At 41.6% G+C, this 18654-nt stretch overlaps 1 non-coding gene across 1 annotated transcript; it reads left to right on the top strand.

Annotated features, from left to right (window-relative positions):
• Positions 1-16921: 16921 nt before the first annotated feature.
• On the top strand, positions 16922-16993 carry LOC111746206. The gene has a single exon (XR_002783012.1). It is a non-coding gene; the product is annotated as a small nucleolar RNA SNORD113/SNORD114 family (small nucleolar RNA).
• Positions 16994-18654: the final 1661 nt, after the last annotated feature.

Genomic DNA, 18654 nt, shown 5'->3' with positions numbered 1-18654 from the left:
ACGCTGTGGGGCGTTTGTCCTCTAAGAGCGAGCCCCTCACTCTGCCGGATGCGGCCGCGTCCCGGGCCCCTCGGCGCTTCTGCGTGGCTTCCCTCTCCCTCTCCCTCTCCCTCGTCTTTGTTTCCCCTGGCCGATTTGAAAACTCTTCACTTACAAGATAGTCCAAACCACACAGAAGCAGAGAAACTGTATGTGTGTTCATCACGAGTTACCCCCTTTTCAGATGGCTGTCCCCCACCAGCAGCCCAGCTCCTACTGCCTTTCAGCCCCTGCCCCGCCCGGCTGCCGCGAAGCCAATTCCAGACGCCGCGTCGTTCCCTCTGAGAATTTTTCGGCACCTATCTCTAAAATAGAACGCTTTCCTGTGTTAGAAACGTAACCACGACGCCATCACCGCGGTTAAAAACTGATCAGTGTTTGCTTGGTGCCATCCAGCATTTACTCAGCTTTCAAACCTCTCCGATGGACGCCTAAACTTCTTTTTCAGTTGGCTTCTCTAAGTCAGTGTCCAAACTCTTTCCCACACTCTTCAGGGGCCACCGGGGTTACAGAAGGTGAGTATAGCTACGAATTCAGGGGGTTGGCTCTTTACTCTTAGTCAGAAACCCGGCCTCGGCAAACCGGGTTTCTCACGGAGAATGGGGCCAGTTCTGGGTTCCCTCCCAGGGTCCTTTAGCGAGGATCAGCGGCCATGCACGTGAAGCCCTGCTCGCTGCATCTAATACGTAGCAGACACTCGGCAAGCAGGAGCTGCTAGAATATTTTCCCTGGAAACCTCCAAAGGGGAGTTGAGTGGGGTAGGCGAAACGGGGCTGGCTGTGGGCCGCAAAACAAAAGGCTCCAGCAGCCCAGCCCCCTTGATGATTGAGACCATATACGTGAACCACATCCCAACCAGAGCAGCCTGCAGGCCGGGGGCTGGGACCTCCCGGTTGGCTCACAACTCAGCCGCCTCACAGCAGACAGCGGTTGCTGTGTCCCGGGACCCACAAGGGACCCCACTTGTTGCCAGTCCACTAGGTGGCACTCTCCGCTGGGAGTCCAGGAGGGACCCCCACCCCAAACTGCTCTGGCCACTGCCCAGCCCTGGGGTTCTTCGGAGGGGTGCACACTGCTAAAGCATGGCACGTCGCTTCTAAAAAGTCTTTCTCAGTCTGCCGCGCAGGATGCAGCGGCTCTGTCTCAGCAGAAATCCCAGCCCGGTGGAGGAAGCTGAGGGAGTGAAATTTTAATGACCATTTGCTCTGGCCAGGGGCTGGAATGTCCACTCTCTAAATCCTGACCTAGTACATCTCACTTCCCTTTATTTTGCAGATGAGAGGACCTTGCAAGGTTAGTGACCTGTGCAAGATCGGCTAGGAAGCGGGACCCAGGATTCCGATCCAGGTTCGTCTGATTTCTGTGCCGAATAGAAACGGGGAAGGCGAGGGGTCAGGTCCGTGGATGGAGGGACCCCCGAGTCGAGACCCGTCAGTGCACAGCGCTGGCTGGCCGGCCGATAAATGCTGGTGAGGTGGGCGAGTGAATTAAAATGCAGAGGGTGGGTGGGTGAGTGGATGGATGGATGGGTGATGGATGATGGATGGATGGATGGATGGAGGAGAGACAGTAGTTGATTTCTCACCAAGTTTGAGTAGTCGGTTTCTCACCAAGTTCAGTGAACAGAGGTTCTCTCTGAGTGAGCTTGCCGCTGCAGCTCTTGCCTTCTGCCTCTGAGTGTTCTGCCTGGCTCTGGGACAACAGGTGGGCTGCCAGCTCACAGGGACCAAGTCCCAGCTATGGTGCGGGAGCTGCTCAGCGTCAGCTCTCAGCCCCAGCTGCCTTCACGGCGCCCCGAGAGACAGCAGGCAGCCTCCCTTCCACCGGCGCTCCTGGGCAGATGAGTAAGCCCTGACCCAACCACATGCTCAGGCCTTTTCTAGTCGCTTGGCATAATTGCATCTCCTCTAAATCGTCACGACCACCTTCGTGATAGCAGTTATCATCCTCCATTAACGTAAAAGGTTTGGGAACGGTGAGTGACTCACCCCAAATCATATAGGAAACAAATATCAAACCGGAATTTGACTCTATTCTGCTTTTCTTCCAAACCCATACCCTCTCCATTTTCTTTTTTTAAACGATTGCACCTAAAACAATCTGCACTCCTTGGGATTCACCCAAGTTGGACTCCCCCTCTTGGTCCATCAGGGAGCTTGGGGCTTCTTATTCCCTGGACCCTAAATGTATTTCTTAAGCAACACATGCAGGGGTCAGACATATCACTAACGCCCTGCGGTACGATTCATCGAGTCCAATTAAAATTCCGGTAGCTCATGTTTTGACTGCGTGCTAAGGGAAGAAGATGCGAGAATGACTCTAGAGCCTGAAGGGGTGCGGGGCAGGAGCGGGGGTCACACACTGGGCCGGAGGGCAGATCAGCAGGCCTCCCCGAAATCCTGGCTTCAGCTCCACAGATACGTCTCGAAAAATCTGCCGATGGGCTAAGCCCCGAGATGCGCATCTCGCATCTGCCTCGTCGCTCAGCATCTTCCCAGCGTGTGCCCACTCGTAAGTCGCTTTACGTCTCTGAGGCTCAGTTTTCTCACACGTAAAATGGGGCTAATGATGTCACCTTCTCGGCGAGCCTTCGTCCTTCTCATTGTTTCTGTTGCCTCCCTTCCTGCTTGATTTTCCTCCATACACTTGACACTCGGACAACACGAGGGTTAGAGGTGCTGCCAACTCCCCTCTCTCGCGCGGTCAAAAATCTGAGTATAACTTTTCACTCCCTAAAAACTTCACTACTAATAGCCTGCTGTCGACCAGAAGCCTTGGCGGCCACATGATCAATCCACAACACATATTTTTCGATGTTACGTGTATGACATACTGCAGTCTTACGATAAACTAGAGAAAGGAACGTTATTAAGAAAATCATAAGGATGAGAACATATATCTACAGTATTTATTTTAAAAAATCCGTGGACGAGTGGATTTGCTCATGAGTCAACTGTAGTTGTCATCACCACCTCAGAGCCCGTGCGTGTCGCGCTTGGGTGTTTGAATAGGGTCCATCTTGGTGTCTACCCCCAAGGATGTCAGCTCTCATCCTCGCTGTACCCTTGGCACCTACACCAGTGTCTTGCACAAAAACTTATTGGGGGAGAGAGAAAAGAACAAAAGAGACTTGGTGCTGAATTGTACCTGTCCCAGGGGACTGTCAGGCTTTGCAAAGCAGGCAGCATGGTGCCTGGTAGAGAGTATGCATTCTATAAACATCGGCTAATTATGATTATTATGTCTAATTCGCAGGACGGCTGTCGCGAGGCTCACGCGGGGTAATGTATGCTCAGGCACGCCGTGAGTGCTGCGTGCGGGTCCAGGAGGTACAGCATCCATGGTCCTCTGTTGCTTAGAGGGAACTTGCACTTAAACTTGATGCTTTTCATTTTCGTACCACCTGGGAGGGAGGGAAGGCTGGATTGTTGCCTGCTCCCCGAGGCTCCGAGAGGGCACGGCCCCCGCGGTGCCAGGAAGGCGGAGGCAGGACTGGTCCTGGTTCCATGCCTAGTGTTCTTTCCGCGACTCCCTCAGGAAAGTCCCCAAGTGGATGTGTTTATGAATATATTACCTGCCAGACGCATGCATAACGTGCGCATGTTTTAAATGTGTTTGTTATTTCCAGGTCTCAGAGGTGCTCTGAGGCCAGCGGGCTGGACACCTCCTGGGCCGGCCCGGGAGAGGGGGAAGGAAGCTGGCGTGTATTGTCAGGAGGGTCAAAGCAGAACCCTCTTTGGTTTCGGGGATCAACCTGGTGTAGACGCCCCTGGGAGCAGCCCCATTCACGCAGCGAACCCCTTCCTTGGGTTTCTACTTTCCAGGGCACTTGTTCAAACTTTGATGCCATGTCCAAAACGGAACAGATCCCAGCCATTTCCTGCCCGAGGCCCATCCTTCCCGAAGCCCTCGACTTGGCCTGAGCGTCATTCTTGGTCCAGTTAGACGGGGGGCCATTTGACCAGCGTGGTGGGTGGCACGGGCCGGGGCGGGAGCCGCGGGGAGCTGTTCTGCAGTTCACCCTCAGCTCGGATCCGCGAGGTGGTCCCTCCCATCCTCGGTCTACAAATCGCACCAGTCGGGGTACAAGATAGAGAGGCCAGGTCACGTCTCTGCAGTTACACAGCTCATGAGTGCCTGCTGGGGTGGAACCTGGTCTGTCTGTCTGTCTAGCACCACCGCGTGGGCGCTGCTGCAGAGGGAACAGAGGCTGGGTGAGGGGCTCAGATGGGGTGTGTGTGTGGGGTTACCTGGCTGACTTTGGCACGAAAATAATGGCTAAATCTGCTTAGGGAAGAGCACCGTGGCTGTTGTCCACTTAGGGAAGCGGCCTCTCAGAGGTTAAGGTCACTTGCCTGACGTCGCCCATCTCGGCAGGTTTTGGGCTGGGTTTGGAGGTGGGCCATGTGGTGTGAGCATATGTGCCCTAAGCGTGGGACACCATTACCTCGTGCCTGTGAGCATGGGCGGAGGTGGCACACAGAGTCCAGGGAGCTCGGTTTGAGTCCTCTGACTGCCCCTGGCAGGTGTGCACCTACGTCAGTCACGTGTATTTAATTTTCCCCCTTGACGGAGGCCCAGTAGAGGCCCAGTAAGCTACTGGCCCATGACAATACTTTCTAAGAATACGTATGTGTGATAACATTTAACACATATAAAGGAGGAAAGGGAGGGTACCCAGGAGATTGGAGGTGATGATTTAAGGCAGAGGCTGTAAGGGGATGGGGGAGGGTCATGTGTGGTTATCGTCCTGGTTTTAACAAATGACACAATAAGAGAGGCTCGCCGGGAAGAGTGAGCGAGACTGGATCATGGACCAAGGGTTGTGATTAATTCTCCACAACCGAGGGACATGAAGAGATCAGAGTGGTTTGTGGTGGTTAATTTTACTCTTAAAAATAATATAATAAAGGCCTGGAATAGAGCAATTGTGAGAATGTGTTCTGGACAAAAGATTATGATTAACCCAGGTCTGCTAACCTGACATTAGCAAACAGAAAAGGTCGAGGCTGTTTTCCTCCGCTTAATGGGGCTTTGTCTTCCTTAGAATAGACACGCCCGGTTTGTCCACCAGAGAACATCTTGGCCACGAGAAAGAGACTGTAAACAGTATATGGGCATTTAATGGGTGTTCACCAAATAGTCATAGACGAATGCATATGCATAAATAAAATTAAAGAGGGCCAGGCATGGGCCGATGATGAGAAGCTGTTTTTAAACACGATTATGAGTAATCTAGTTCACCCCTCACCCAACCCAGCAAGTTGGGACTGTGGGTAGGACCCATAGCAACAGGTATATGGAGCAGTCATTGGCTCTGGGCTGAAAGGTGGCTTCAAGTGTCTTTGCCGTGTAGTTAAAAATAAATTTGACGAGTAATAAAAGAAATGACAAATTGAAAGAGGGCCAAGAATGACCACCAAAGATGTTTTATGAATTATGGATTGAGATCAATCTAACTTATGTACAATTGTGGACTATTTAAAGTAATGAAACAAACAAATTTCTTACCTCTGTGGATAAGAAGCATTGGTACGCAAATACTGATCTAGGTACTAATTGGTATTCTTCTTTTGGGTTAGTGCTGAGCTCATGTGTGTTTACTGTATTTAAAAAGTAAGTGAGAGCAATAAGAAGGACAAGTGGAAAACAATAACGAGATTATATCTGAAATCAAAGATGATTATTACTCCAACTCTACGCATCTGAGTCTCTCGGGAGTGAGATCTGGGCTGGTTCTTTGTAAGAAGTGTAGAGACAGATACTTACAATTGTTGTTATTCTTGCTTTTGATTAGGGTGGCGAATTTGTGCATGTTCACTGTGATAAAATCTTTAGACGAAAAAATACGGACGATGAGAGCTATGCTTGGGCCAATGGCGAGACTGCGTCGTAAGCCAAAGATCGTGATGGGTCCCGTGCTGCTCACCTGACAGCTGTTAAGAAGCACTCATGTTGTCTTATCCTAAAATATCTGCCTTGTACTTCACAGGACGGAGACCTGGAGTGGGCCTGATGATAAAGACCTCGGCTGCTACGTGTCTGGGAAACGGAACACGGACCAGCCAAGGTGAGTGATGGTCGGCATCATTTTACGGTTGGGTGGCTGGTTGATGGGAGTGTGCATTATTAAACATGGACGGCACAAATAAAATGGCCAAGCCTAGAGCCTTGTGTCTCTATGCCGATGAGACTGTGTCATGTACCAAGGGTGATGAATTTCGTTAGGCATAGCTGTCACCAATCTAAAAAATAATGTGACTAGGCTCTGCCCTGTGTGGGGAATGAGCAAATAAAAAGAAACAATTTTATTGATTGTGTAATTATATTGATTGTGTATATGTTTAACTGTATTATGCATGTGTAATATGTATCTGTTGAGATAAATATAATTGTTACCTTTTCTTATTCTTGGGTTGAGTGGTGGATTCACATGTTTATTGATTTATTAAAAATAAATGGCTGTATACATAAATCAAAGAAGGTCAAGCATGAACTAACGAAAACAATGTATCGTGACTTAAGATTTATGATTACACAATTCTACAATTTTGAGGGACATTAAAACAAAATTATCTGTTTTTAATTTATTTTAATAACACCATACTGTTAATTCGTACACTATGATTTATATAAACACTTCCCTATTGATGAAGTTTAGGCTATTAACTCAGTGAGAGGTACACATAGAGACATAAGGTATTGGTAGTTTTCTATTTGTTGGCTAAGATTCTTAGGTATTCTTTTTTGATATTTTTAAAGGGATAAATAAAATTAAAAAGGGTCAAGTGTAGGCCAATGACGACAATAAACCAAGGCGCTTAATTCAGTTCTATAAAAGTGAGAGCCATTAAAAATGATATAGGCTATTCATTTTTTTAAAATTTTTCATTTTTTGAACAATTGTTTTCTGCTATACAAAATATATACACCATAGATTATTTAATCATGCAATATTAATAAGAATTTTGACCCTCATTTGGGTGGATAAGGTTTGTAAAGAAAATGTAAGTAATAGTCAATTTTCTTAAATGTGAGGCTGGACAGTTGTTTGAGGGCATTCATAAGTAAGTTAAATGAATGAATGAACAAATTAATGAATGAGGCAAGAGAAGAGAAGCATGGCTCAATGAAGATAACGTCTCGTTATCCCAGAATTAAGATTATTCTAATTCTGTACAGCTAGGTCCATTTAAAAATTGTTTTGGTTAAGGATTAAGTAGTCAATATTCTTGTTTTTGCATGGTGATATGTTGGATATTGATTTTTGTACTGAAAACAATTCTATGAACGTATAAAAAACAAGAAAAGTCAAAACATAGGCTGGCGATGGGAATGGGCCAAACATAAAAGGATTATAGTTAATTCGACTTATAGTATATTCGACTTCCAAAAAATATTCTAGCCCGTTTCTTTCCTTTCGCCAGCTGTTTTGTATGGCATTGTGTTTTTGTGCATAGTTTATTTAGACATTTCTCCAGGGATAAAGATCTAGGCTATTAACTCTTGGAGCAAGGAGCACAAAAGGACTTGAAAGGTAACATTTGTGTTCTACTTATGGGGTAAGAGATTGGATGTGTGGTTGTTCATGAAAACTCCTTTACAAATAATCAAATCAAACAAAAGAGAATCAGCATGGACGGATGATCAAGAGTAGTGATTGATCCAATTTAGCTTCATTAGAAAAAGTGCTAGACTATTATCGAAGGGTAAAGAGTAAATACTAATGCTGTCCAATAGAACATTCTGCATCGACGGACATGTTCTGTAATTTATTCAGTCCAATATGGTAGCTACGTGTGACTGTTGAGCACTTGGAATGTGGCTAGTGTGCACGAGGAACTGAATTTTTCATTTTATTTCATTTTTACTAATTATGTTTAAATAGTCATATGCAGTTGATGTCTACTCTGTCCGTTGCATCGAGTGGTTGTTTCATGGGAGTTTCTTGAATATTAAATGTGAATAATTAAATACTTAAATTAATGAAAGAAGGTTAATGATGGGTCAGAGATGAGAGAGTACCATAAAAAAGATTGTGATTAATCCAGTTTTGCATAATTAGATTCACTGGCAAAAAATTTTTTTGGTTCATAAAAATAAACTAGTCTTCTCCATTTATTTAGTCAGCTATTTACTGTTATGTTGAATGTGTGCCCCGTAGTTTATGTAAACGTTTCTCTAATGTTGAAAGTCTATGTACCTTGGTGGGACAGGATCAAAAGCTCATTGTCAGAGTTGTAGTTGGTGGGTCGAACAGTGGTTTTTGGGATGTAGGTTATATTATTAATTTACTTACCTCAGAAAAATGAATAATAAGGAATAGAGACTGTCTGCATGGTCCAAGTATGGCAGTGTGGCATGGACCAAAGCTTGTGATTAATACAAGTCACCACAATTGTCATCCATACATAAGAGGTCTCATATATTTGTTGGTGAGGAATGTATAGACAGACATAACTAGTTGCCAGTATACAAAAAGAGGACCAAACACGGACCAATGATGAAAGTGTATCACGAACTAAATATTTATATTAATAATTTCTGCACAACTAAAGTCTATTATATAAAGGTCTTTGTTTCTCCATTTATGAGTAAGAATTACAAAGACTATGTCTATCTAATCTTATATCTGTAATTTAAATCCATATATTATTAGTATATATATTATTTATACTAACATAAATTGGGTTTGATGGTGTAGTCATGGTGATTTCATTGACTCTATTACAAAAAAATCGATAAAGGAATAAATTGCTAAAAGCGAAAGGAATGAAATGTACGAGTTAGTCATTGCTATGATTATGCTACGTAACAAAAACCCCACAATTTCAGCAGCTTATAAAATATTAGTAACAACAATGATATTTTTTTCTTACATATGAGTCCGTGGGGTCTTGCAGTGGATCGGGTCCCATCTGCCTCACTCGCCTCCCTAGTCTCTGTTCCTGGATATTGGAGTCGTGTTGTCTGGGACGTGCTCGTCTTATAGTGGAGATCATTTAGTTGAGTCACGCCCACTGATGCTCCTTTGAGCGAGGCCAGTCACATGGCCGCCATAACATCAATGGGAAGGATATTCTTCCCGTGGAGGACTGGGAAGGGAGAGGGACTATTTGTTGAAAAATGACATAACCTGCCGCATTTCTCCCAGTTGGTGAGAAATATTTACTTCACGTCCATACATGAAATACTACTCTTCAAAACATCCCAGAATCCATAAAGCCAGTGCTTTGGTTCAAAGTCCATCGTGATCCACTTCCGATTTGGGTGTTTGGGTGTGACTCCTCTTTATTCAGAGACTTGTAAGCTAGACAGGTTGTCGGTCCCCACATGGTAGACGTACTGTGTTGGAACCATCCCCATTTCAAAGGGAGAGAAGGGGAGGCACAGAGCAGGCCACGCCATTGCGACTCTGGAACCCCGCTGGGCAAGTGAGGTGAGATCTCCCTCCTTGAGGCTGTCACTTGTGTGGGAGAGAGAATAAAGACAGATGTTGGTAATGGTCATTGTTTTCGTTCTGATTTTAGGTGAGCAATTCCATGGAGCTCACTGAAATAATAATTGAGAATTATTAATTAAGTAGATAAAAAAAAGGCTGGGTCAGTGGTGAGAAGGAGGGCCTTGCATGGACCAGTGTGGAAAATGGGGCGGTCCGCTAACCCAAGAATGTTTCTCTTTTAATTCATTGTCTTAAATTATTAATGTATAGAATATACTGACAGCTGCTGAATCTGCACCCTGATAGAAGCCAAGGATTATGGTTAATCCGGTATTTTCACAACTAACATTCATTCAAAAAGTTTAGATCTAATATCAGTTCTTCTCAACCAGTATCATTTCTGAAAAACGCATATGATTGTTTTTCTGTGGGTATTGAATTTAGGGGCAGATGCCAGTATAGTTTAGGGCTCTTGCCCGGGATATGTAGGTTCACCATGTCGATGATATTATTATAAGCAAATGAAGAAAGAGATTGTCTAAAAGAGGACAGATCATGAGGATACTATGTCAGTAAAAAAAGTTTATTAATCTCACTCTACTCTTCTGATGTCCATGTAAATAGAAGGGTTTTGGCAAAAGGCTTTGCCCACTTTTGCGTAAAGAGCCTCGAGTCAGTTACCCGTAATAGATCATTGTGCTTTTGTTTTGAAAAATGAAAATATGTAGGTTATTTTACGAATAAATAAATGAAAAACAAAAATGAATACATTTATGGTGTTCAGCATGGATCAGTGGTGGGACTATATCAAGGAATAAGGAAGTAAATTTAATTAGAATCAAGGAGGACACATAGAAAAGATCATCTGGGCTCTCACCTATGTGGGTTCGATAGATAGAACTTGGAATTGCTATAGTTCTTAATTCTTCTACTAGGGTGTTGATTCAACAGTTGTCAGTATATTATATACATTACTAATTTAAGATGATAAATTAAAAGAGAACCATTCTCAGGTTAATGGACTGTGATGACAACAGAGGTTTTTATGATAAAACAGGTACGACAGAACTAAGGTCTCTTAAAAAAAAATCTACACTACTTCTTCAATTTTCTAAAATTTGCCTTTTCCCCCACAGATTCAATATACTCTTCTGACGTATTCATTATCTAGCGATGAAGGTCTTGACTGTTACTTCTGTGGATAAGGAGCAAAGGGACTGGTAAGTAACCGAGTTCATGTTCTTGGTTTGGAGTGGGTAATTCATGTCAGCCATGAAATTGTTTCAAAGGAATGAGCAGCTACCGCAAGCGTAAATAAGGCCGCGAATGCCCCACGTGGGCCACTACTGGGGTGTGTAATGAACCACTGAGTAAGATGAATCCATTTTAGTGCACCTGAGGTACATGAAAACAAACTTGGAAAGTTTTACATTCTTTTTCACAGTTGCTTAATATTCCATTTATTTTTGCACCACATTTTAAGAAAATTGCTCTATCGATAACGAGGCCGGTCACTGGATCATTGGGAGAAAGCTCCTAGGACAATAGAAAGTATCAGTGTTCTTGTCATAGGGTAAGATGGTAAGTCTATTCTACTATTTTTTAAAATACGAATAAATTAAAGAAAAGATGAGCAAACAAAGAATGGTAAAACACGTGGACGGGCATGAAGCAAGGTTTTGATTAATCCACATGTGCAACACTGAGGTCCAATTAAAAAGAGATCTCATTTATTAGCTCCGTGGGAAAGAAACCTGTAAACAGCTCCCTGCAATATTCAAAGGTATTGTTTTTGGGTTTTTGTGATTCACGGGAATCAATTTTTATCAGTAAAGCCATGAATCAAATAATGTTGATTAAATCTGACACTCTGAGGTCTGTTGGAAAGAGACCTAGTTATTTCCTCTAAGGGATCTGAGCTGACAGACGAAGTTCAAGTCCATTGGGGATTTGGCTCTTGGGTCTTAGCTCTTCCTGGGTCTGGATTGCATTGATGTGAATGAATTGGTGACCGCAAGAATGTGTAAATGTGTAAGTGGGTGAAAATGAAGAGGATCACATGTGGATCATTTATGAGACCGTGTCATGAAACAAGTATTATTAGTAATATTTTTGTTTACAGAGAGTTCCAATATAACACGTAGATAAAAATTATTGCTCCCTTTGGAGCACAAAGGGACTCCAGACACGTAGGCACGTAGTCAGATGCAGCCAAGTGTCCATATTGCCATTTTGGGTTGGTGGGAGGTTGCTGGTTGCTGGCTTTATTGAGAAGAAGGAAAAAATGTTTCCATAAACAAATGGTTACCTAACTATCTAATTGGGAGGAAGCAAGCGTGGGCCAGGGTTGAGAATGTGTTATGTGACACCAGTTAGGATTAATCTAATTGCGTTCACTGATTTTATTAACAAAACAAAACAAATGAAAAGGGTTACATATAGTCAGTTGTTTCTGTGGGTGATGAGCCTGTGGGCAGTTGGTAGTATTTTTGGTGTTCAAGTGTAGGGTCTGTAGATTCTTGAGTAATTATATATTGTTATAAGTTATTGCATGACTATGATTATATCTCAAATGATTACTTAAAATAGGGCAAACAGTGGAGAATATAGAACATGTGATGTGAAATGAGGTTAAATACTAATCCTGCTATACCACGCTGCTTTCCATTTGAAGAAAATGAGACCTCGTTTCTTCATACTTGGATTAGGTACATGGAGACATGTACATGTAATAGTAGTATTTCAGTTCTGAGTTTCAGTTGAAGAGTTTACTATATTATATGTAATTTTATTATATTTTATATTTATATTATATATTACCTTATCACCCATATTTATACATTTTATGTATTTAGTATACAATGTATTTTTAGAAAAATGAATAAATGATCATGTTATTTAATTAATAATTAAAAATAAGTGAAAGAATTGATAAAATCAGAAAGTTAGAGCTAGAGTTATTGGTGAGAATGTGCCATGATGCTAGGTTTAAGTCAGTCCTGTTCTGCACACGTAAAGTTCATGAATGTGATAACTAAGAGTCGGGAATCTGCCCATGCGCACATGTGATGGTTACAGTGAGCCTTAATCTTGAGTAGGATGTTGGATTCTGTGACGCTTACTTACTACATTGCTTAAAAATAAAAATAAAATAAGCCGATAAATAAAAAGAAGTGCAGTTTTTGGGCCAATAATGCGCGTGTGATATGATCCAGTTATACGGTCAAAAGTCACGTCCACGTAAAAACATGTAATGGTATTTCCGATTTTAGGGATTTTATAGAAACACCAACCATTGACCAAGGATGGGAATATGAACCAAAGTTCGTGACGAATAATTTTTCGGGCCACACAATAGTCCGTTTTAGTGTGGCACCAGAATGTATTCAGACGTCCCTCTCTTAACCACAATGGAGGCCGTTTACTTGTTGAGGGCGGTGAGCATAGGAGCGTGGGAGAAAGTGAGACTGCTTTCGTTGCGTGAAAAGGTGGCGGTTCGTAGTTATTCATTCTGCCATCTTCACAATGTGCCCACGTTAACGAGACGAGCCCAAACCTGTCATCGGGGTGGCACTGAGATGAAGCACAGCCGTTGATCGGTCCTCACACGCAACCCAGCAGGACACTGAAGAAAGACATCAAGTTCATTAGGTCTGTGGGACAAGTGTGAATAGACTTAATAGTCATTCATCTTGTTCTTGGCATTTGTGATTCTGGGTATTGATTGTATTATAATTTATGCGTGTAAAAATGATTCAGAAAGGAAGATAGTAATGGAGACCAAAAATGTCAAGTCTAGACCCACGATGAGCATCCCAGATGTTTGAACTAAGGGTCTGGTTAAACTCTGTGGCTCTGAGGTCATCAGAAGAAGAGGTCTAGTTACTTCCTCTGAGGTAAATTTCTGGTGATGAGAGGAAGGAGTATTCAGGATCCCGTTCTCGGGCTCTGTGTTACTTGGGTATGGGTATTGAAAATTATAAGTCAAATAATTCATGAGTAAGGAAAGAGACGAAAAAATGAATGAAGACCCGGAAAGCCGCACGTTGTTCAATTATGAACACAGGTTTTGAAACTCGTCTGAAACACTGCGGTCTGGGAAAAGCACTAGATCAAGGTTTCAGCCCTTTTAGCAGTGAGCAAATAGACAGGTATGCCCGCGATTGAATGTTGTTATTAGGGATGGATGGTGGGTGGCCGATTGTTGATTTTATTAAGAAAAGAGCAAAATGTTTGCGTAAATAAATAATTTTATAATTTAAAAAATGATCGTGGACTAATGACGAGATTATATCCTATGACAAGAGTTATGATTAAGATGGTTTACTCTGAGCATATGATCATGTTAATATCATTCAAAGTTTTTGTCCAGAGTTATAATTATAATAATGACATAATTATATATTGTTATAAGTGAATGAATAGATTCATATTTTATTAAAAAGATGTAAAACACACACCAGTGATGAGCTTTATTAGGAAGTAAGGATAATGACTTTTGTTTTATACAATTGATATCCATTTTTTTTAAAAATCTAGGCTTTTCCCATTTTTTACATAATGTGCATGTAGCCAGATGCCCATAATAGTATGGATTTCGGTCCTGGGTTGCTAACCATTTTGCCTTTATGTAGTAAATAACTGGTGAAATTATTCCATAAATAATTAAATGTGTAAACAAATGAATGAATGAATGAATGAATACATTAAGTAGAGTCAGACTGGACCATTGTTAAGAATATGCCATGAAACAAGGCTTTAAATTTACCCAGGCGGCACAAGAAAAATCGGTTAAAATGGACAATCCAGGCTTTACCTATGTAAAGTATTTAGCCATATTTGTAACGGTCATAATTCTGACTTGTGGGTTAGGTGGTAGATTCAGTGGTGCTTATTACATTGTTTAAAATCGAAGTTAAATAATTAAGTAAAAAGTAATGATACTCTCAAGCTAATGAAACAAAGCAAGTCTTACGTCTAATCTGATCTAAGACTCTACAGTTAGTATCCTTTAAATGTACCTAAATTTATGTTTTTTCATTATTTTTAAAGCCTACTTTTTACCTTAGATTTAACACACCATAGCTGATTTAATCGTATCTAACGATGAATATTTTGGCTGATACCTTTGTGTTTAAGAAGCATAATACTAAGGTAACATTCAAAGTTTATATATTTGGTCAGGGGGACTCTTTTATTGACATGATAGTCGATTTCAACATTTTTCTCTCAATGAGAAGGAATACCTGGAGCTGCACGGAGGCCATGGCAGACAGAGACCTAATGGATAAGCTTTATGGGAAATGAGCAAACGGAGAGATCTTAGTGATATTCAAAGATCTTGTTTTTGAGATTTCGTGATTTATTTTCATTGATTAGTATTGGATCGGTGAATGAGTCAGTTAACAGATTGTTAATTTGGTTAACAATTTGTCAGAAGAGTGTAAAGCTTGGGCCAATGATGACTCCTGGAGTGGGGGCTGGGTCTGAATCCAAAACCGTGATTAACCCCTGCCTGGAAATCTGGGGACTGTTGTAAAAAAGAGATAAGGTGAACTCTTTGGGGAAGAGACCCCATGAATGGATAAAGAGATGTGTAAATGAACGAAGATAAGGAGGGCCACATTTGGACCAATGATGACATTATGAAATAAGACATCGATTATTATTGGTGCATATTTGAAACCCTGGGCTTCATAGATGAACAGATCATAGCTGTGAACCCTTCTGTGAGGGCAATATGGCCAGATATACCTAAGAGGCTATGTTGCTGCTTTAATTGTTCGATAGGGTGTTTTAATTAGAAAAAGGACCAAAAAAATGTTTACATAAATAAACAATTGCTTAAATAATTGTCTTACTGAAAGAGGGCCAAACACGAACCAACACTGAGGAAGCGTCACAGGACCAGAGTTACGATGAGTCTAACTCTGTTCCCCGAGTTTTATAAAAAATCTGAGAGGAGTCAATCAGTTATGTTTGTGGGCCATGAGCATGTAGGCAGCATAATCATCGCTGTGATCTGGTGTCTTGGTTCACTGATACTGAGCTGTTTGTATCAGGCATCGCAGGAGTACGTTCACATATCGATTAATTATTCAGAAGGAGGCGGAGCAAGGGCCAGTGAGGTGCATGTGCTGTGAACCAGATGTGATTGCTCCTGGTGTGCCCAGATGTTGTCCAGATGAAGAAAGGGAACTTTAGGTTCCTTTGGCTAAAGTCCACATAGACGTGGAGAAATTCTCTAGAGAAATGGGTACAGAATTAATTTACTTTATACTTAATTACATACAAGAATAAACAATGAATCGCTAGACATGTGAATCAGAAAAATTTGTGCGCGACTGGCGAGAACATGCCGCGAAGCAGATTTATATTTATTCGATCTTGCACGTGCGAGGGCCACTGGCAGCAGTCACTGAGCCGTTAAATCTGTTAGCAGGGAGGACGAGGGTAGGTGTTTCTGACAACTAATGGTGCTTATTCTCGTGTTTGGGTTCACCGTATTATTGAAAAATAAAAATTAAATGAGTCAATAAGTAAGGTGTACCATTCTTGGACAATGATGAGATTATGAAAATGAACCCGGTTTGTAATTAATCTAACAGTGCAACACTGACTTCCACTAGAAAAAAATCTAACGCTAGATTGTTTTTTTCCTTTGAGTGTCTACATTTTTACCAAATGAACCACATGCCACAGATGATTTCATCTGTGCTAAAGATCTTGGCTTTTACACACTCTGGGTAAGGAGAGAGGAGATCGATGTCAGTAAGAGTTAGAGTTTATGTTCTTGGATCGGGAGGTTGGTTTCTGGGTGTCAGTTGAATTTTTCAAAGTTATAAATGGATATATTAATAAATAAAACCAAGTAACACCAGCACAGGCCCAAATTGGGATTTATGATTAACCTGATTCCGTACTACTAAAATCCCATAAGAAAGACGAAAGGCGTTTCATTCATTTTCAGGGCTGCTTCATGTTGCGCTTTATTTCCGCATGGCAGCTCATTTAAGTGCTTCTCCATTTATAAAGATTTAGGCTAATTTCTTGAGGGAGGAACGCATAGGAAGATGGACAAAATTGTTGGTGTTCTAGTTGCGGAGTAAGATTACGGGTCCCTTGGTGACTCATTGCATCATCTTTAAATGAAAAAGGGCCAAACATGGACCAATGGAACTGATAGGAAGCGAGGATGTTGATTAATTTATATGTGCAAACGCACACACGTATTGCAAAGATTGTCATCATCTATTAGCACTGTGGAAAATGGGCATTGGGACAGTTGTTCTTAGGCTTTTTTTGATTCATGGGATTTGATTGTATTATTATTATTATTATTAGTAGTAGTAGTAGTAGTAGTAGTAGTAATAGTAGTAGTGAATCAATGAATAAAAGAATATATAATGCGTAAATAAAGGAATTAAAAGGTGTCCAGTATAGACAAATGATGAGTACTCTGAGGTGTATGCTTCAAAGATTTTGATTAAACTCTCTAACTTTGAGGTCCATTAGAAATGAGACATCTCGTTATTTCCTTGGAGGGGAGGGGGGATATAGCAAAATTAGGAGTCAGTGAACATCAGGTTCTTGAGGCTCTTGAGCTTTAGTTCTTAATGTCTGTGGACTATAAGGGAAGTGACGCGAGAATAAGTAAGGAGTGTGCCAATGAACGGTGACCAGGTGTGCGAGTCTGCAGTGAAACGGGTTATTATGAATTCTGTGATTTCCTGAAGCACTGAGTTTAGTAACCAAAATAGATCACTATTTTCCATAAAGGATGCCGCGTATCCCGTGAGCGTCCATGTTGTTTTGGGTTGGTGGCGGGTAACTGGTTGTCGGTTTCATTCAGAAAAGGAGCAAATCATTTACATTAAAAATAATTGTTTAGATAAGTGCCTGATTGAGTAAAGGCCGAGCGCGCAGACCAGTCTTGAGAATATGATAAGCACACCGATTTTGTTCACCGACTTTTGTTTACAAAAGCAAACAGGACCTAGCAGGTTATATCCGTGGACAGTGAGCATAGGGACAGATACTGGAATCGGTCAGTATTCTTGCCCAGTGTCCTGGCTTGTATTCGATTTGAATGTATTGCTAAAGTAAATGAATGAACAAATGAGTTTATATTTTGGTCAGTTATTCAAAAGAAGGCAGAGAGCATGAGTTAGTGAGAAGTGGGTGTCATAATACAAAGATAATGATTCAATCATTTCAGATGAGGAAAAAATCTAGACTTATCTCAGTTTAGATAAAGTGCGTAATGCAGTTGCATGAAATGGTCTTTCAATTCTGGATTACTGGTGGGTTTTACTCTTTTTCTCTAAAAAAATGAATAAATGATCAAATTAATCTTTTATGCCTAATTAAATTAAAGACATCAGTGGGTCAATAAATGTATAAATTAGGGTAAATTTTGGACTAATGCTTCATGGCACGCTGTAAGCAATGCACGAATATAGTCCTTGAAAAAGATTATTGAGGCTGTGAGCTATGTGGTTAGGGAATGTATACAGGTGGATGGTAGCACTGGTTACATTTACGACTCATGTTGGGTGCTGCCTCTAACAGTGTTTACTCCATTAATGAAAAATTAAGCAGTAAATAAATCAATACATTCAAACTAGAGTCATTCAAAATCGAGAATGTGATAGGAATGGAGGTTTATGATCAACCTAGTCCCTGGTGATCTCGGCCCACTGAAAAACGTTAGTCTCTGCCATTCCGTTCTGTATAAATGTGCGTTTTACTTTACAGAATGAAAATGCAGTAGCTGATTTAACTATTCAATAGCAATAAATATTTTAGTTTTTACCTCTGTGGGTAAGGAGCCTAGAGACTGTGGTACATAATAGTCAGAGTTCACGTACATGGTTTAGGCGGTTTGTTCGTTATGACATTGTGTCAAAGGAATAAATACTGAATGCATAAATAAAATCAAAGGATGCCACGCAGGGACCAATAACGGAAATTAACCAGAGTTTATGATTAGTCCATTTCAGTGCAACCGAGGTCCATTAAAAATGATGGAGGGCTTTTATTCATTTTTACAGTTTTTAGTATAATATTTTGTGCCATGGTTAATTTAAACATTTTTTCAGTGATAAGATCTCGGCCATCGATTCTGCTAGAAGGGGACAGCTAGGAAGAGGGAAGACAGGGTCATTGTATGA

Source organism: Pteropus vampyrus, unplaced genomic scaffold (assembly GCF_000151845.1).
Source record: "Pteropus vampyrus isolate Shadow unplaced genomic scaffold, Pvam_2.0 Scaffold178, whole genome shotgun sequence".
NCBI lineage: Eukaryota > Metazoa > Chordata > Mammalia > Chiroptera > Pteropodidae > Pteropus > Pteropus vampyrus.
The sequence above is the reverse complement of the archived record's forward strand: the minus strand, read 5'-3'. Positions and strand labels throughout refer to the sequence as shown.